The sequence below is a fragment of the Salvelinus sp. IW2-2015 genome, linkage group LG18, assembly GCF_002910315.2.
Source record: "Salvelinus sp. IW2-2015 linkage group LG18, ASM291031v2, whole genome shotgun sequence".
Taxonomy (NCBI): domain Eukaryota; kingdom Metazoa; phylum Chordata; class Actinopteri; order Salmoniformes; family Salmonidae; genus Salvelinus; species Salvelinus sp. IW2-2015.
This window is the reverse complement of record NC_036858.1, coordinates 48,403,983-48,422,953: the sequence shown is the minus strand read 5'-3', so window position 1 is coordinate 48,422,953 and position 18,971 is coordinate 48,403,983. Positions and strand designations below refer to the sequence as shown.

The 18,971-nt window shown below is 43.5% G+C and overlaps 1 protein-coding gene across 4 annotated transcripts in view; it reads left to right on the top strand.

Moving 5' to 3' along the window:
* The window catches only part of hhat (hedgehog acyltransferase), a 216,940-nt gene that overhangs the window by 37,562 nt on the left and 160,407 nt on the right, over positions 1-18,971 (top strand). The gene's annotated exons all lie outside the window — the stretch shown is intronic.

Here is an 18,971-nt window from a genome sequence, read left to right as displayed (position 1 = left end):
CACACACACACACACACACACACACACAGGCGCACACAATCTATTTTAAGTCAGATCATTGCTGCTCTTGAGATGAGGCTGTAGTAGGATCTTAATTTAAGACTGTTTGCTACAGCAGGAAAATAATCTGCAATAGGAAATGTGAATTATTTAGTGGATTTTATAATTAATGGACATTTGTAGGGGTTGATTAAAAAAAAACATTGGAAGGGAAAATCAAGTCTTAAATTTCAGTGGAAATTACAAACTTCAGAAGCCTTTTTAAAACCTCAAATACACTATAAGTTTAAAATGTCCTGCATTGCAAGAAAGTTCTCCAGCAACAGAGTGATCAAATTAAGATCCTACATTTGTATACAACCAGTGCTTTTTTATCTTGGCCTGCAACAGAACGAGCCAAGATGGTCAGTTTAAGGGTCTGTCTGTGTGCGCATGCTTGCGTGTGTGTTTTGAGATGCAGTTTCTACTGCGTCAGCAGGTAAGCTTGATATGGCTTGCTAGATCCATTGTAGGCATCAAACAAGCCAATCCGTCTCATTTGATTACAAAGCTGATGTAAGTGCTGTGCCAAACTTTTACTACAGGTGGCAGAGTAGCCTAAGTATGTCAACCAATTGAAAGTCTTGGGAATTTCATCTGAATAGAACACACAATGCTCATCAATGCATTTGACATATTACATAAGTCTTTAATAATGTGTAAAAATGCCATATTTGATGGCTGGGTCATGATGGCCTGGTTCATGTCCTATTTTTACTTTAGGCTGACAAAGACCGTGTAGGCTGAGTGGCTGACCTTGGGTTGTTGTTAAAAGGCTTTAATGGGAAGCATGTAGCAGGTCTTATGTTGGCTTTCATGTCGAAACCATTGGTGTTCTCTTAGATTCAGTGATCTCTTACACTGGCGGGAGTTCTTGTTCGAGAAGTAATGGGGAAATGCTTCTGTTCTTTTATTAACTTGGTCTCAGGTGAGAAAGCTGTAAAAAAAAAAAAAAAAAAAAAACTTATTAATATATGTATTAATAAAGAGGTTTTTTTTTTACAGCTTTTATTTGTCATAGATTGGCAAAAATGTCTAAACCTTTTGCTTCGTCAATATGTGGTATTGTGTGTAGATTAATGAGGAGGGAAAAAACTATTTAATCCATTTTATAATAAGGCTGGAACGTAATAACATTTGGAGAAAGTCAAGGGGTCTGAATACTTTCCGAATGTACTGTATGTACACTACCGGTCAAAGGTTTTAGAACACCTACTCATTCAAGGGTTTTTCTTTTATGTTTACTATTTTCTACATATTCCTACATATGCTGAGCACTTTTTGGCTGTTTTTCATTCACTCCTTAGGTCCTACTCATCCCAAACCATCTCAATTGGGTTGAGGTCGGTGGGATTGTGGAGGCCAAGTAATCTGATGCAGCACTCCATCACTCTCCTTCATGGTAAAATAGCCCTTACACAGCCTGAAGGTGTGTTGGGTCATTGTCCTGTTGAATAACATAATTATAGTCCAACTAAGCCCAAACCAGATGGGATGGCGTATCGCTTCAGAATGCTGTGGTAGCCATGCTGGTTAAGTGTGCCTTGAATTCAAAATAAATCACAGACCGTGTCACCAGCAAAGCACCCTCACACCCCCACACCATCACACCACCTCCTCCATGCTTTACGGTGGGAAATACACATGCGAGATCATCCCTTCACTCACGCCACGTCTCACAAAGACACGGGGGTTGGAACCAAAAATCTCCAATTTGGACTCCAGACCAAAGGACACATTTCCACCGGTCTGATGTCCATAGCTTGTATTTCTTGGCCCAAGCAAGTCTCATCTTCTTATCAGTGTCCTTTAGTAGTGGTTTCTTTGCAGCAATTTGACCATGAAGGCCTTATTTCACACCGTCTCCTCTGAACAGTTGATGTTGAGATATGTCTATTACTTTAACTCTGTGAAGGATTTATTGGGTCTGCAATTTCTGACACTGGTAACTCTAATGAACTTATCCTCTGCAGCAGAGCTAACTCTGGGTCTTCCATTCCTGTGGCGGACCTCATGAGAGCCAGTTTCATCATATTGTTTGATGGGTTTTGTGACTGCACTTGAAGAAACTTTCAAAGTTCTTGAAATGTTCCGTATTGACTGACCATGTCTTAAAGTAATGATGGACTGTTGTTTCTCTTTGCTTATTTTAGCTGTTCTTGCCATAATATGGACTTGGTCTTTTATCAAATAGGGCTATCTTCTTTTATACCCCCCCCCCAACTTGTCACAACACAACTGATTTGGCTCAAACGCGTTAAGAAGGAAAGAAATTCCACAAATTCACTTTTAACGAAGCACACCAATTGCAATGCATTCCAGGTGACTACCTTATGAAGCTGGTTGTGAGAATGCCGAGAGTTTGCAAAGCTGTCATCAAGGCAAAGGGTGGCTATTTTGAACAGTCTCAAATATGAAATGTATTTAGATTTGTTTAAGACTTTTTTGGTTATTACTTGATTCCATATGTGTTATTTCATAGTTTTGATGTCTTCCCTATTATTCTACAATGTAGAAAATAGTACAAATTAAAATTTAAAAAACATTAAATTACCGGTAGTGYATATGAGACAGTTTTGTCGTTACTCAAAAGACCGTTGATTGGGACCTAAATCACCTTACCCTAAGCACCATGTCAACCCCAAGCATGTGTAGTATTACAACAGCTAATACTGGTGTTGTCGTCATTAGGTTCTGTACTTTTTCCAGGCCAGGTCACTTGGTAAGAACAAACTGTCTCTACACATATAGGGCACACCAAGAACTCACATTTGATCAACTCGCTGCAACAAGATCACTCTCATTGTAGGATGCTTAGGGTTTCTAATGTAATGTGTTTTGGATTACAACGTCCATTTCTTTATTACAGTTTTCTTATCTGAGAGCAAGGTTGTAAAACAAAGTAAGTGTTTCCTTCAACTTTGTTATAAGCAGCAGTGCTAATAACATACTACAATACACCTCACAGCGATGGAACACAGTAGTGATGGGGGGGAAAAATCAATAGTTACGTATCCGGATATTATTTCTGATGATATATTGTATCGTTTGACAATCTCTATTATTTTTGCGCTAGTTGGCTGTACCTGCACCAAAACTCCAGTATTTTTCAGTATTTTTCTCCAGCTTGTTCTCCATCTTCTTTTTAAATAGGTAGCCAATTTGTTTTAATAAGCAGTTTTATTTCCATGCCTGATCAAAACTTCTCATTGCTCTCTTGCAGACATATGGTGAGCAATATGTTTAGAACATTGAATCGCAATAAAATCACAGTATCGAATCACAATACATATAGAATCGTGAGAATTGCAATGCATAACGTATCCGCGCCTAAGTGTCGTGATAATGTCGTATCATAAGGTCCCTGGCAATTCCCAGCCTTAGAAGACAGCTGGGTTACAACTTATTAAAATACCCCTCGGTGGAAAACCATCTCTCAAACCCTCTTTCTTACCCTGGGGCATAGACACAAGCTTTACAACTCCCCAGCCCCAGCAGACACTTGACTGCCCATCAACACCTTTGACTCTGCCTACCTGCATCTCCTGAGGGCGCCTGTCCAATAGGCAGGTGGGCCCGGACAAGTAGAAAAGCACAATCCAGACCAATCCGGGCTCAGTTTTCAGCAAGCAGTGGCAGATCAAGGAGCTCTCCCATAAATCTCTGCCTTCCACGCCAACAGCTGGGCCACACCCCATGGATCTTCCTTCTGTCTGGTTCTACTGTAAGCTATCTGATAGCCATTTCTGCCATAGGCCTTAAGATGGCCAGTGTTGTCATTGTTATGCAACCTAAGATGGCCACCCCCATGGCCTTATGCAACATGGCTTCTGTTTACATATTACCATTATTAGCCACATAGCATGCTAACTTGCTACCGCTAATGGTTCTGGTTATATTATTGCTATGTTAGCCCATGGCCTTTGGCCTGCTTGCCTGCTAAGTTATTACCTACGCTAGTTGGCCTTGTATATATTGTGCGCAATGTTTATTATATTAGCCCATTGCTAACACCTTATAGCTACTATTGTATACACTATATTGGTATACTGTGTGCTGCGTTTGCTATAATAGCCATAATACCATTAGACTCATTAACATTAGTTGCCCTGTGTATATATTGTGTTAAGCCTAATAGGATGCTATGCTTATACCTGATGTATGCTTTGCCATGTTTTTTTGCTGCTATTCCATTTTGTTGGTCACATACACATGGTTAGCAGATGTTATTGCGAGTGTAGCGAACTACCTAATACGCACAAATCTAAGTAAAGGGATGGAATAAGAATATGTACATATAAATATATGGATGAGCAATGACTGAGTGGCATAGATGCAACAGATGGTATAAAATACAGTATTTACAAATGGGATGAGTAATGCAAGATATGTAAACATTATTGAAGTGACTAGTGATCCATTTATTAAAGTGGCCAATGATTTCAAGTCTGTATGTAGGCAGCAGCCTCTGTGTTAGTGATGGCTGTTTAGCAGTCTGATGGCCTTGAGATGGAAGATGTTTTTTAGTCTCTCGGTCCCAGCTTTGATGCACCTGTATTGACCTCGCCTTCTGGATGGTAGCGGGGTGAACAGGCAGTGGCTCGGGTGGTTGTTGTCCTTGATGATCTTTTTGGCCTTCCTGTGACATCAGGTGCTGTAGGTGTCCTGGAGGGCAGGTAGTGTTCCCCCGGTGATGCGTTGTGTATACCGCACCACCCTCTGGAGAGCCCTGCGGTTGTGGGTGGTGCAGTTGCCGTATCAGACGGTGATACAGCCCGACAGGATGCTCTCAACTGTGCATCTGTAAAAGTTTGTGAGTTTTAGGTGACAAGCTAAATTTCTTCTGCCTCCTGAAGTTGAAGAGGCGCTGTTGCACCTTCACCATTTCACCTTCACCTTGCACCTGGACCATTTCAGTTTGTCCATGATGTGTACGCCAAGGAACTTAACTTTCTACCTTCTCCACTGCTGTCCCTTCGATGTCGATAGGGGGGTGTTCCCTGCTGTTTCCTGAAGTCCACGATCATCTCCTTTGTTTTGTTGACGTTGAGTGAGAGGTTGTTTTTCCTGACACCACACGCCAAGTGCCCGCACTTTCTCCCTGTAGGCTGTCGTTGTTGTTGGTGATCAACCCTACTACGGTTGTGTCGTCTGCAAACTTGATGATCGAGTTGGAGGCATGCATGGCTACGCAGTCATTGGTGAACAAGGAGTACAGGAGGGGGCTGAGCACGCACCCTTGTGGGCCCCCAGTGTTGAGGATCAGTGAAGTGGAGATGTTATTTCCGACCTTCACCCCTTGTGGGTGGCCGTCAGGAAGTCCAGGACCGAATTGCACAGGGTGGGTTGAGACCCAGGGCCTCAAGCTTAATGATTAGCTTGGAGGGTACTATGGTGTTGAATGCTGAGCTGTAGTCAATGAACAGTATTCTTACATAGGTATTCCTCTTGTCTAGATGGGATAGGGCAGTGAGCAGGTGATTGCATCATCTGTGGACCTATTGGGGGCGGTAAGCAAATTGAATTAGGTCAAGGGTGACAGGTAAGGTGGAGGTGATACGATTCTTGAGTAGTCGCTCATTGCACTTCATGATGACAGAAGTGAGTCATTTTGTCATTTAGTTCGGTTACCTTTGCTTTCTTGGGTACAAGAAGAATGGTGGCCATCTTGAAGCATGTGGGGACAGCAGACTGGGATAGGGATATGTCCGTAAACACACCAGCCAGCTGGTCTGCTCATGCTCTGAGGACGCGGCTCGGGATGCCGTCTGGGCTGGCAGCCTTGCGAGGGTTAACATGTTTAAATGTTTGCAGACGACGCAACAGTAGTAGGCTTGATTACCAACAACGATGAGATAGCCTACAGGGAGGAGGTGAGGGCTCTCGGAGTGTGTTGTCAGGAAAACAACCTCTCACTCAACGTCAACAAAACAAAGGAGATGATCGTGGACTTCAGGAAACAGCATAGTGAGCACCCCCCTATCCACATCCATGGGACAGCAGTAGTGAAGGTGGAAAGTTTTCATTTCCTTGGCGTACATATCACTGACAAACTGAAATGGTCCACCCACACAGATGGTGTGGTGAAGAATGTACAACAGCACCTCTTCAACAGGAGGCTGAAGAAATTTGGCTTGTCACCTAAAACCCTCACACACTTTTACAGATGCACAATTGAGAGCATCCTGTTGGGCTGTATCACCGCCTGGTACAGCAACTGCACCACCCAGAACCGTTCTGCACAACGCATCACTGGGTTGTAAACTACCTGCCCTCCAGGATACCTACAGAACCCGATGTCACAGGAAGGCCAAAGAGATCATCAGGGACATCAACCACCCGAGCCACTGCCTGTTCACCCTGCTATCATCCACGAGGCGAGGTCAGTACATGTGCATCAAAGCTGGGACCGAGAGACTGAAAAACAGCTTCTATCACAAGGCCATCAGACTGTTAAACAGCCATCACTAGCATAAAGAGGCTGCTGCCTACATACAGACTTGAAATCATTGGCCACTTAAATAAATGGATCACTAGCCACTATAATAATTCCACTTTTTAATAATGTTTACATATCTTGCGTTACTCTTCTCATATGTATATACTGTATTTTATACTATCTATTGCATCTTAGCCTATGTCGCTCTGACATTGCTCATTCATATATTTATATATTGTCATTCCATTCCTTTACTTACATTTGTGTATTATGAATTTGTTGTGGAATTGTTAGATATTACTTGTTAGATATTGTTGCACTGTCCGAACTAGAAGCACCATCATTTCGCTACACTCGCAATAACATCTGGTAACCATGTGTATGTGACCAATAACATTTTATTAAATACATTACCCTTTCGTTCCATTACAGAAACCACTTCTACTAGTCCCCTCTTGCTATGTTGGTGTGTGTGTGCAATAAAGTGTGTTTTGTACATCTGTCGTCTACTGGTCATTACCACGCCTTCTAATTGAGGCGCAGGGACGTTTGTACCTATATTTAACCGGCACCTCTTTCGGAGACCAACACTAATTGGTGGCGCTATTTCCATGGTCCTTCAAACCGGATAAGGAAGTATACTATGGCGAGATGATGAACTGACTCAGCTCTAGAGATGCCTGGCCTGCCTCAGTGGGAGAACTACCTCCACCAGCAAGAAGGACACGAACCGTCCCAACTCCTGCTGGACAGCGTGGCTTTATGGGCATCATGAGCACCTTGTCCCTCACCTCCCGCTCCATCCATGCTAATGAAGGGTTGGCATCATGGAGCGACGAGCCTCTGTCCGAGTCTGGTGCCTTACAGCTACCAGATCCTGTTATATGGTGTTACAGTCCTCAAGTTCTAATGGAAGTTTGATTTACTTTATCTTGCCCCTCAGCTCCTGCCGTGCGTGTTTCTGATTCAGAACTGACAGATTTATTGGCACTTCCACTTCAGGTAAACACAGGCAAATTAAATGTACGTATAGTAGACACGAAAGGAGGGGATAGTGGGTGAAGATAAGGGGCTGGGGGAGAGGAGGGAGTTGCGATGCTCCTCCGTGAAAAATTAGCCCTTAAAGGATACTGATGGCTACAGGAAATGTAAGATTTGGCCGGTGGCTCGGCTCGGGTTCTGTGGTGTCTAACATGGTTTTGGCTGCTGGTGTTGACACTGACGCTGTCCTGCCCCCGGTCTTGGCACGGACTCCCATCCCAACAACATCTATCCAACTGTTCACTACTGAGCTCCGGTCACCTGAAATAGAAAGGGAATATTGGAGTCAGAAGGGATTTTTGTAATGTCATAGGATACTAGAGTCGGTGCATGTGCATGCATGCTTGTGCACGTTCCAATGTGTAATAGCTGACCAGGCTCCAAGATACTCTGCTGTCTGCCACAGGCACCAAGTGTGGTGTTAAGTTAAGTGAATGATTTGTCTAATATGTCTGCATTTAGTTGAGCAAGCTGCTGAATCTGAGCCATGAATTACCTTGGACAGGTTTATCTGGCAAGCCTCTCTTTCTGTTTGATAAACAGATGGAGGTAATGATGGGGATTTGATGAGAGAGAGAGAGAGCAATGCAGCTTCCCTACAGTATGCCAGTCCCCTGATTGCCTATTAATTCACTGACACTGAAGACCGGTTGTGCTGACTCTTACCTTTGTCATGCTCGTGCACACGCACACACTTGCTTGCACACGCCAGTGGTGTAATTAGGCCTGGGCTTGATCCAGCACCTATGTGAGTTTCCATAACCACACATCACTTGCGCTATGCAGTATAATTTTGTTTTACTGACATTTTTATGACAAAAATAAACAATACAATATAATGCGCTAGGCAGTAGCAGGCACTGCAAGAAGCGCCTGGAGGGACACAGTGCCTGCTGGTCAAGATTTCACAATGCAGTGGACCGCTCACATCACGTGACCCCTCCCCCACGGATGTTCTTAATTTTTCTACACAATATATTTAACCCTGTTTTAAAATGAGCAATGTTGAGGTGGTAGAACTGACAAAATTAATCAGAGAGGTCTTATAACCTATTCCATTCTACTAGTAAACATGCTTGGCTCATGTCTGTTATTTCCATATAGGCTATGTAACTATTTGTAAGAAACTGCCCATTATTAAATTGGTGAAATTATTTCATTGAGCTTTTATATCTTTATTACTCGTTTTCACTTAGCTACTTATTTTTTTTATTGTAAAATTGTCGAGAGGTTAACCTGAAAGTATCTCATTGCAATGTGTACTCCCATGTATATCGTGTAAATGACAGTGCTGAGAGATCATGTATTTTCAGGTAGAGAGATACWCTACCTCGCGAAGCAACATCTGCTCTCTGTCACATCACGATTCATCATTCTTCTCTCTTCTGTAGCAAGTGTAAAGAAACAGACTGGGAAAGTAGATGCACATTGGGATTATGGTCATTGTAGTTAATTACCAAGTCTTAGCTGAACTTTGTAGAAGATTGGCATGTTGAAACTACATCGTACAGTTCAGGCTGGATCGGATTTATCTATAGAGAAACTTTGATTGTGTACATTGAGCTCACAGAAAAAAAATGAACAAAATGAAATTCAAATAATTGAACCGATGTCAGTCAATTAGTTGTTTAAACATGGAAAAATAACCAACATTTTGGTTAATCGCTCAGCACTAATGATAAACAAACTTGAACGAAAGGGGAAAAGATGGCCAGCATTGTTTTTAGATTTGTAGCTCGACAAAACATTGAAAATACATAGGCCCTTGTGTCCTCAAATGTTATTTAATCTACAAATCTCACATTAGCTTGTAGAACTAATGAAATGTATCGTAGAAGTCTAATAACTTATTCCATTCTACAGGTATTTTTTGCTTGTCTCTTTATATTCATAAACCCTAGAGGCTATGTAGCTTCTTATCTCTCATGTTGCGCTCTTATGCAGTCACTTGGATTTTTCTTTACAGTTGAGTTTCCCTGCTCGTGTCAGTATACAGTAACTTTAAAGCGCAACTGCCCTTAAAAACCAACTTCTCATTTAGAGACAGCCTATGTGGCGTTGAGTCCGAAACATTTATTCTGTCATAATATACTACAAAGTGTAAATAGGATAATTTTGGTCACAAAGTCAGTCTCATCCAAAAGTTTTGTGAGACTTGTTGTTCGTGACTGCATCACAACGTAAATGAAGGTTGGGTTTCTTTCAATCCTACCCACAGCTGGCAGCACACGAGTAATCATCAATTCGTAGTGCAGCTGCATGTGACCCGGTCGTAATGCCTGTGGTAAATTTGGGTTGACTCTGGATATCCTTATGGGGCTAGTTAAGGACCATCGGTAAATTACCCAATGTACATGGAACAATATGTTAATTTCAATAGCTCCAAATTTAAATGATTTCAAAACCTCAAACCAACTATTAATTGTAGGAATTCATATACAAATTTTTTAATTATTTAATGAGAACTAAAAGGTGTCCGTCCCTAACTAGCCCCAGAAATAGGCTATCCAAAGTCGGGTCGCACACCAGCCGGCTGAAGCTAATTGGCGAAATAATTTGTCTAACTCACCCACATGCGAACACACACGAGACACACACATCAAACCACACCTCGAAAACCAACTCACGTTTGAATTCAGTCATGACCACTAGCATTTCTTAATGAACCAAATCTAAAACGAAGCCAAATCAGGAAGTGCAGTTGCACCTTTAAAACAAACTAATTACATGTCACACCTCTGACTTGCTACCTTTCAGATGAGTTGAGGAGGACAGATGAGAACAGCAGGCCAGTGGAGCACTTAGAACAGCAGCAGCCAGGGGCAGCTGGTAGGGAAGATGATGATTTAGGTGACCCAGACACAGGCCCAAAACAAACAAGTTAATCTACCCCAGTATCCCCTTGACTGATTTGGAAAAACTGAAGAGACACACCAGACAAGACACAGACARCAACAGAAGAGTAGATGATGGGGAGAGACACCAGACAAGGCACAAAGACGGCAACAGAAGAATAGGATATGATGGAGAGAGAAACCATGAAAACAGAACAGGCCATAACAGAAGAAGATAGACAAAGGAGACAGTAAGAAAAAAGTACCTGAGAGCGCAAAAGACAAGACATAGAGAAATTGACAGCAGAGGGCACATGGAGAGAGAACAAACACACACACACGCACAYACCTCTTTGGACACACCTGCTCATTCCAGGGTTTTTTCTTTCTTTTTACTATTTTCTACATTGTAAAATAATGGTGAAGACATCAACACTATGAAATAACACATGGAATCATGTAGTAACCAAAAAACTGTTAAACAAATATTTTATGAGATTCTTCAAAAGTAGCCATAATGACAGCTTTGCACACTCTTGGCATTCTCTCAACCAGCTTCATGCATTTCAATTAACAGGTGTGCTTTGTTAAAAGTACATTTTTGGAATTTCTATCCTTAATGCATTTGAGCCAATCAGTTGTGTTGTGACAAGGTAGGGTTGGAATACAGAAGATAGCCCTATATCCATATTATGGCAAGAACAGCTCAAATAAGCAAAGAGAAACGACAGTCCATCATTGACTGACCTTCATTTCTTAAAGTAATCTGGAACGTTTCAAGAACTTTGAAAGTAATTTCAAGTGCAGTCACAAAAACCATCAAGCGCTATGATGAAACTGGCTCTCATGAGGACCGCCACAGGAAAGGAAGACCCAGAGTTACCTCTGCTGTAGAGGATAAGTTCATTACCAGATAAGAGTTACCAGCCTCAGAAATTTCAGCCCAAATGAAATGCTTCAGAGTTCAAGTAAAAGACACATCTCAACATCAACTGTTCAGAGGAGACTGCGTGAATCAGGCCTTCATGGTGGAATTCCTGCACAGAAACCACTACTAAAGGACAACAATAATAAGAAGAGACTTGCCTGGGCCAAGAACACAAGCAATGCACATTAGACTGGTGGAAGTCTGTCCTTTGGTCTGATGAGTCCAAATTTGCAATATTTGGTTCCAACCGCCATGTCTTTGTGAGACGCGAAGTAGGTGAACGGATGATCTCGGCATGTGTGGTTCCCACCGTGAAGCATGGAGGAGCTGGTGTGGGGGTGCTTTTCTGGTGACTCATTCTGTGATTTATTTTGAATTCAATGCACCCTTAACCAGCATGGCAACCATAACATTCTGCAGCGAATAGCCATCCCATCTGGTCTGGGCTTATTTGTTTTTCAACAGGACAATGACACAACACACCTCCAGGCTGTGTAAGGGCTATTTTACCAAGGAGGAGAGTGATGGAGTGCTGCATCAGATGACCTGGCCTCCACAATTACCTGAGCTCAACCCAATTGAGATGGTTTGGAATGACTTGGACCGCAGAGTGAAGGAAAAGCAGCCAACAAGTGCTCAGCATATGTGGGAACTCCTTCAAGACTGATGGATACGCATTCCAAGTGAAGCTGGTTGAGAGAAGACCAAGTGTGTGCAAAGCTGTCATGAAGGCAAAGGGTGGCTACTTTGAAGAATCTCAAATATAAAATATATTTGAGTGGCGCAGCGGGCTAAGGCACTGTATCTCAGTGCAAGAGGCGTCACTGCAGTCCCTGGTTCGAATCAAGGCTGCATCACATCCGGTCGTGATTGAGAGTCCCATAGGGCGGCGCACAATCGGCCCTGCATCATCCGGGGTAGGCCGTCATCGTAAATAAGAATTTGTTCTTAACTGACTTGCCTAGTGAAATAAATRTTAAATAAAAAAATGATTCCATGTGTTATTTCATAGTTTTGATGTCTTAACTATTAGTAAAAAAATCATGCCATTGCACCAGTTTTAGCTGGATAGCTAATTTTAATCTGTAGTCCATCTGGGACACAGACAGTGATTGTCTCATCCCAGACAAGGCATCGAGTCACCTTAGTGCAGGGCTGTTCAATTCCAGACCTGGAGGCACGAAACACTTGTGTTTTTTGTTTCTACCTGGTAGTTAAACTCACCTGGTGTCCCATGTCTAAATAAGTATCTTATTAGAAACCACCCAAGCCCGACAATGAACAGTCCTGCCTAAGAGGGCCAGACCAATCTCAAGCCCAGTAGGACAGTGTCCACGAGAACGTTCATATATATTGTTGGCAGAACAGAGGGTTGGAGGCACACCAAGTGTGCGTCCCAAATGTTTGGGTACAGACTTGGATAGTAAGACAGAACTCTGCAGGCTATCTTTGCAGTAGATTGCAACACCGCCCCCTTTGGCAGTTCTATCTTGGCAGGAAATGTTATAGTTAGGGATGGCGATTTCAGGGTTTTTGGTGGTTTTCCTAAGCCAGGATTCAGACACGGCTAAGACATCCGGGTTGGCAGAGTGTGCTAAAGCAGTGAGTAAAACAAACTTAGGGAGTAGGCTTCTAATGTTAACATGCATCAAACCAAGGCATTTACGGTTACAGAAGTCAACAAATGAGAGCACCTGGGGAGTGGGAGTTGAGCTAGGCTCTGCAGGACCTGGATTAACCTCTACATCACCAGAGGAACAGAGGAGAAGTAGGATAAGGGTACGGCTAAAGGCTATACGAACTGGCCGTCTAGCACGTTCGGAACAGAGAGTAAAAGGAGCAGGTTTCTGGGAACGATAGCATAGATTCAAGGCATAGTGTACAGACAAAGGTAAGGTAGGATGTGAGTACGTTGGAGGTATTGAGTAATGATGAGACAGATATAGTCTCTAGAGACGTTTAAACCAGGTGATGTCATCGCATATGTAGGAGGTGGAACAACATGGTTGGTTAAGGCATATTGAGCAGGGCTAGAGGCTCTACAGTGAAATAAGACARTAATCACTAACCAGGACAGTAATGGATGAGGCATATTGATATTAGAGAGAGGCATGCGTAGCCAAGTGAACATATGGGTCCAGTGAGTGGTTGGGCTGACTGGGGACACGGTGATTCAGACAGTTAGCAGGCCGATGCTAACAAGCTAACAGTTAGTAGTCCGGGGCTAAACAAGCTAGCAGTTAGCAGACCGGGGCTAGCAAGCTAGCAGTTAGCAGACCGGGGCAAGCAAGCTAGCAGTTAGCAGACCGGGGCTAGCAAGTTAGCAGATGGGCCTTTGGGGGACGTTGCGATGGAGGTAAGTCTGTTTTTGCCTCTTCGTGCGGTGACATTGATAGACCAGTCGTGGATTAGTAGGGTTCCAAGTAGCTCTAGGTAGCTAGCAGGCCGCGGTTAGCAGAATGGGCCTTCAGCGGACGTCACGCCTGAGCGGCCTGTTGGAATCCTCGGGCAGATTATGTCGGTATTCCATTCGTAGAGGATCGGCGGTGTTCCGTTCCCTGTACCGGCACTAGAAGGGGTCAGGATATTGTAGCCCAGGAGTGGGCTTTGGTGGTAGCACAGGAGCCCTAGCCGGGCTAGCTTCAGGCTAATTGGTGCTTGCTCCGGGATGGAAATGCTAGCCAGGAGTAGTCACCCGGGATTGCGGTTAGCTAGTTGCGAAGATCCAGATGAAAATGTTCAGAGTTTGCGGTAGGAATCCAGGGATATGGAGAGAAAGAAGAAGAAAAAGAAATAGGTCCGTTATGCTCTGGTTTGAGTCACGTTGTTCGAACTGGCGAGAGCTTTCCGAGCTAAAGGTTAGCTGATGACCACTAGCAATGGTTTGCCGACTGATAGCTGGTAACTAGTTAGCTGGCTAGCTTCAGTTGAGGGATTCCAGATCCGAAGTAAATAGAAGTACTTTAGGAAAAAAAACAGATCCACGTCACATTGGGTGAGGCGGGTTGCAGGAGAGTATTTAGAAGTTGAGGTTTAGGAAAATATTTTTAAAAGATATGCGAAGAAAAAGATGTAAAAATATATATACAAGGGACACGACAGGACAAAGACGTCTGACTGCTACTCTAGGAAATATGGTACCAGGGGTGCATGACCAATCACCACCCTGTCCAGACTGCCACCAGTGCCCTGTCTGTCCACTGTAATCTAATTAATGGTCCATGCTCCTTCCAGCAGCCTACATTAGGTAGACACCTGGAAGGGAGAAGTGAGGGGACTGGAGGCTGCTTAGCTTCTCTCTGATTGGTAAAGGTCAGAGGTAAGAGACGAGAGGCGCAGGATAACTAAATTCCCTGGAATGTACAACTGTATTAGCTGTGTGGAAAGTCAGATCAGAAGCACCCTCCTGTGAGGGCTAAAGAGAGGAGGTAATGAGTGTCTTTCTCGCTCTGTGTGTGTGGCTACGCTTATAGTCTAATTTGGGTAAAAGCTTATTTGTGTGTCACATTTACATTCTCTTTGGCTCCTTATATAGTTATTTGCCAAACAGAACAGATTGCTCAATAAACCCCACTCTGGGTGTGTGAAACAATGCTCAGGTCAGGTAGTAACTGCATAATTAACACATTATACAATGGGTGGGTATAATCCTGAATGCTGATTGGTTAAAAACCACATTCCAGCCGGTGTCTATTCCACAGTTACCATCGGCTTAAATATTATGACCCTAAAAAAGCCCATTTAATCTGTTCCATCTGACTGTGCAATCCACTGTCTCATCAGCCCAGCCGAGCAATTTATAAACTTGATCTCCATTATAAAAAAAGCCTTTAGACATTTCTTTTTGACTAACATTTAGCTCTTTCAACAGCAAAGATTTGTATTAAACCTTGCGGTCTGCTTCCTGGCTGATGTTTTGGTCACTTTTGAATGCTGGCGGTGCTCTCACCTCTAGTGGTAGCATGAGATGGAGTCTACAAACCCACACAAGTGGCTCAGGTAGTGCAGCTCATCCAGGATGGCACTCAATTGCGAGCTGTGGCAAGAAGGTTTGCTGTGTCTGTCAGCGTAGTGTCCAGAGCATGGAGGCGCTACCAGGAGACAGGCCAGTACATCAGGAGACCGTGGAGGAAGGCCGTAGGAGGCAACAACCCAGCAGCAGGACCCGCTACCTCCGCTTTGTGCAAGGAGGAGCACTGCCAGAGCCCTGCAAAATGACCTCCAGGCAGGCCACAAATGTGCATGTGTCTGCTCAAACGTCAGAAACAGACTCCATGCAGGGGTGTTATGAGGGCCCGACGTCCACAGGTTGGGTTGTGCTTAACGCCCAACACCGTGCAGGACGTTTGGCATTTGCAGAGAACACCAATATTTGGCAAATCGCCACTGGCGCCCTGTGCTCTTCACAGATGTGAAAGCAGGTTCACACTGATGCATATGTGACAGACGTGACAGAGTCTGGAGACGCCGTGGGCGAGAACGTTCTGCTGACTGCAACATCCTCCAGCATGAACGTTGCCGGTGGCAAGCAATGTGTTTTCGTTTTTTTTGGACCGCCTTCTTGTTCTCCTATTTTTGTACGTTGTTTTTGGGGACGCAGGCCAAATTGATGGGGCCAGTGATCCACTGAGATTTATGCGAGTGATTATCAGGGCTAACGCAGAGAGGTGTGAGTTTTATGGCTGGGATGGGCGTCCCACCCAAGAGTGTTTCTAGATTCGAGGTTATGATAATTCTTAATAGACAAGAATGAGTGCCCTAGTGGTTGGTTTTTTTTTTAATTTAAAGTTTATGGGTATTTGGGGTATTGATTTTCGTTATTCCGCCTGGTAGGTTCAATTGATAGATAATTTTGCTTTGTTAGACCGAGACTCTCCAGAGGGGCCCATCTAGCCTTAGTATGCTCCGCGCAACTGCCGGGACATGCGATCCGCGATTAAGCACTTCTGGCGTGTCACGCCAGTTACCCTACAGCGTCACCCAAACAGTTACGTAGTTCTGCTGAAGATAGGGATGCGGAGAACGAAGTCAGTGCCAATCAAATCACCATACTGTGGTCAGGGCACAGCCTATTATTCATAAATCCAACCAGGATAAAAGGAAAATCCATTACTGAATTGTGAACCAGCCTTTCTTATAGAGTAGGGACTCGGGGCCGGGCCTGAGTAAGAGGGTATAGGTGTAGCCTATGGACGGGAATTTTGTTGTTAAAAATGGGAAATTGGGAAACAAGCAATTGTTACATGGAAATAAAACTTTCAAATAGCGCGTACGGTGGTTACTCCTTAACCTTGACGTATTCGCAACCTCCGACGAGCGCGCCTCTCCTCACATCTCGTGTTCTATTGAGATGGGGCCATGTGCTAAACATGTAGCCCCGACATCTCTCATGGAGGGGGGGTGTTTTCGTTCTGGTTCCTTCTTCCTTTTAATGCATTTGTTATATTTTTCCGGTAGCCGGTAATTTTCTCTTTTGCTCAATTCTATATATTTACTCTTTATTTATTTTTTCTTTGTTATTGTTATATTTAATTATATAGTTTGGCCTAAGAAAAAAGATGACATTCATTTGTTTGTATAAACACAAAAGGAGTTTCCCACAGAATATTTATAAATATAAATGGTTCTTAAAGTTAAATTGATATTTTCGAATAATAGAAACAGGCGGAACGTCCCATACCTGTAAATCTAACAATAGCCCTAACCCGCGAGGCTACTTATGGGATACAACTCAATTCTAGTGACAAGCGGGCGCTCCAAGTTCGGTGGGGGCCATGAAAACCGACCTGGGTACTGCGTACAGACTGGAGTCAATATGATTATTGCGTAAGGCTTTTTTTAGAAAAAAACAAGGTAATAATGAATGTGCGATGTTGTTTCCTATATGTTCCGATTTAGTTTGCGCACAGCTCCGAGGAAAACAGAAAAGAAAAACGGGCTAAGTGCCCTCTTTTTGGAGTGGTGAGTTACCAGGGAGACCCACAATTTTATAATGGGTTTTTTTTTTTTTTAAAATGATTTTAAGGAATGGAAGCTATACAACCCATACCTAACCATTGCCCGCTATTGTAATTTTGGGGAAATGTAAACCAACAATTACTATTGTGACTACGAGAGGGGCCAAGGTTATGTCAACACGTGCTATGCGTATGATTAGATAATTCAGATGTACTAGCGGAGAGTAAAATCATGGTTGGTGGCCGGTGACAGTGGCTGAGGGGATTTATGGCAAGCATTTTGTGGTTTTAGGGGGAAAAAGTGGTCTGGACTATTCCATCATCCCGGTGCAGCGGTGAGTCGGGTCATAATGCCACAATAAGCTCTAGGTAGCCATTTGATATAGGCATGTCAGGAATCTTATGGCTTAAGGAGAGGTAGTGAAGCTTGTTTAGTATTAGAAGCCTCTTGGACCTTAGAACCTGCTTAGATTTTCAGTATAAGTAGAGAATTTCATATAAGCGACAGTTTCTACGGTGCAGCATGGCCTGCGGGATGCCTTTTTCTCCCAGCGCGTGGTTCTTTGTTTACTTTTTTACTGCTTTTTCCCCGCGGTGGTTCACACAGCCCTAGCACTCGCCCACACAGCAACTTGCCTCTCAGTAGCCTCCTCTCTCCTCTCCTTTTTTCTGTCTCTTTTCATTTCCCATAATTCCATGATAATGGTTTGGTCGAGTCTTGAAGAAATATTAGTGTCCAGTTCCAGGTGGTAATTAACTCCCTGCTTCTGACTAGTCCACGCTACAGCTCAATCTTTTTTCGGTCTATTAAAACAGATGCGGGATTTGGTTTTTTTTAAATGGATTTTCGATTTGAGCTTACAGCAACGCGCACCATCTCATTGCTCGCTCTCGTTATAAAAATGCACAATGCCGAAAAAAACTCACCGGACATGTTTGGTTAAGAGCCCATTAAACGGCAGCTCATCGCGGGTGTTTAAAAAGGTGACACATACTATGGACTTTGTTATAGGGCTGTCACGCGTGCTCTGGCCACACAAGTTCTCGCGAGTGCTTGTTTGAATTCTGCGTATTTTGGTGCTAGGCCAGGGTGTGACTAGGCGTGGAGATTTCTTAGTTTCTTTTACTTTCTATGTTTTTCTGTTTCTATGTTTGGGGCCGGAGTATTGGGTTGCTCAAACGAGGGGACAGCTGCCTAATCGTTGTCGCTCTGATTGGGAATCATACTTTAGGCAGCCTGGTGGTTTGCCACCTTAGTATGTAGCCGGGGGAAGTTGTACTGTGTTAGTGGCCTGGTATAGCCTAGTTCAGCTTCAACGGTCGTTTTCCTTTGTTCTTTGTTTTTGTTTGGCGACATTTATTTAATAAAGAAATGAGATTCGGACCATAGCACACATGGTTTAACAGATACATTGACATATGAAGACAAGGCCCTGACCCTCTCCCCTCTCTGGGCCCCAAGTGACCTTAAGCCCCTTTAGCGAGACGAGTAGTAGGGCAAAATGCTGGGGACCAATTTACCAACTCTCTCTGCCCGCAACCCTATAGTCCAAAGGGAACCATTCTAATGGTTCATGAGTATCTTCAACGAAGCGATATTGATGAACTAATAACATTTCTTATTCTATCTATGCTTACTCCTAAAGACACACCCTTATTATGATTCGAGCCACGAGCACAGCTCCAATCTGTAACTTAGTCCCTGTCGCTTATGGAGAGAGATTGTTATCTCC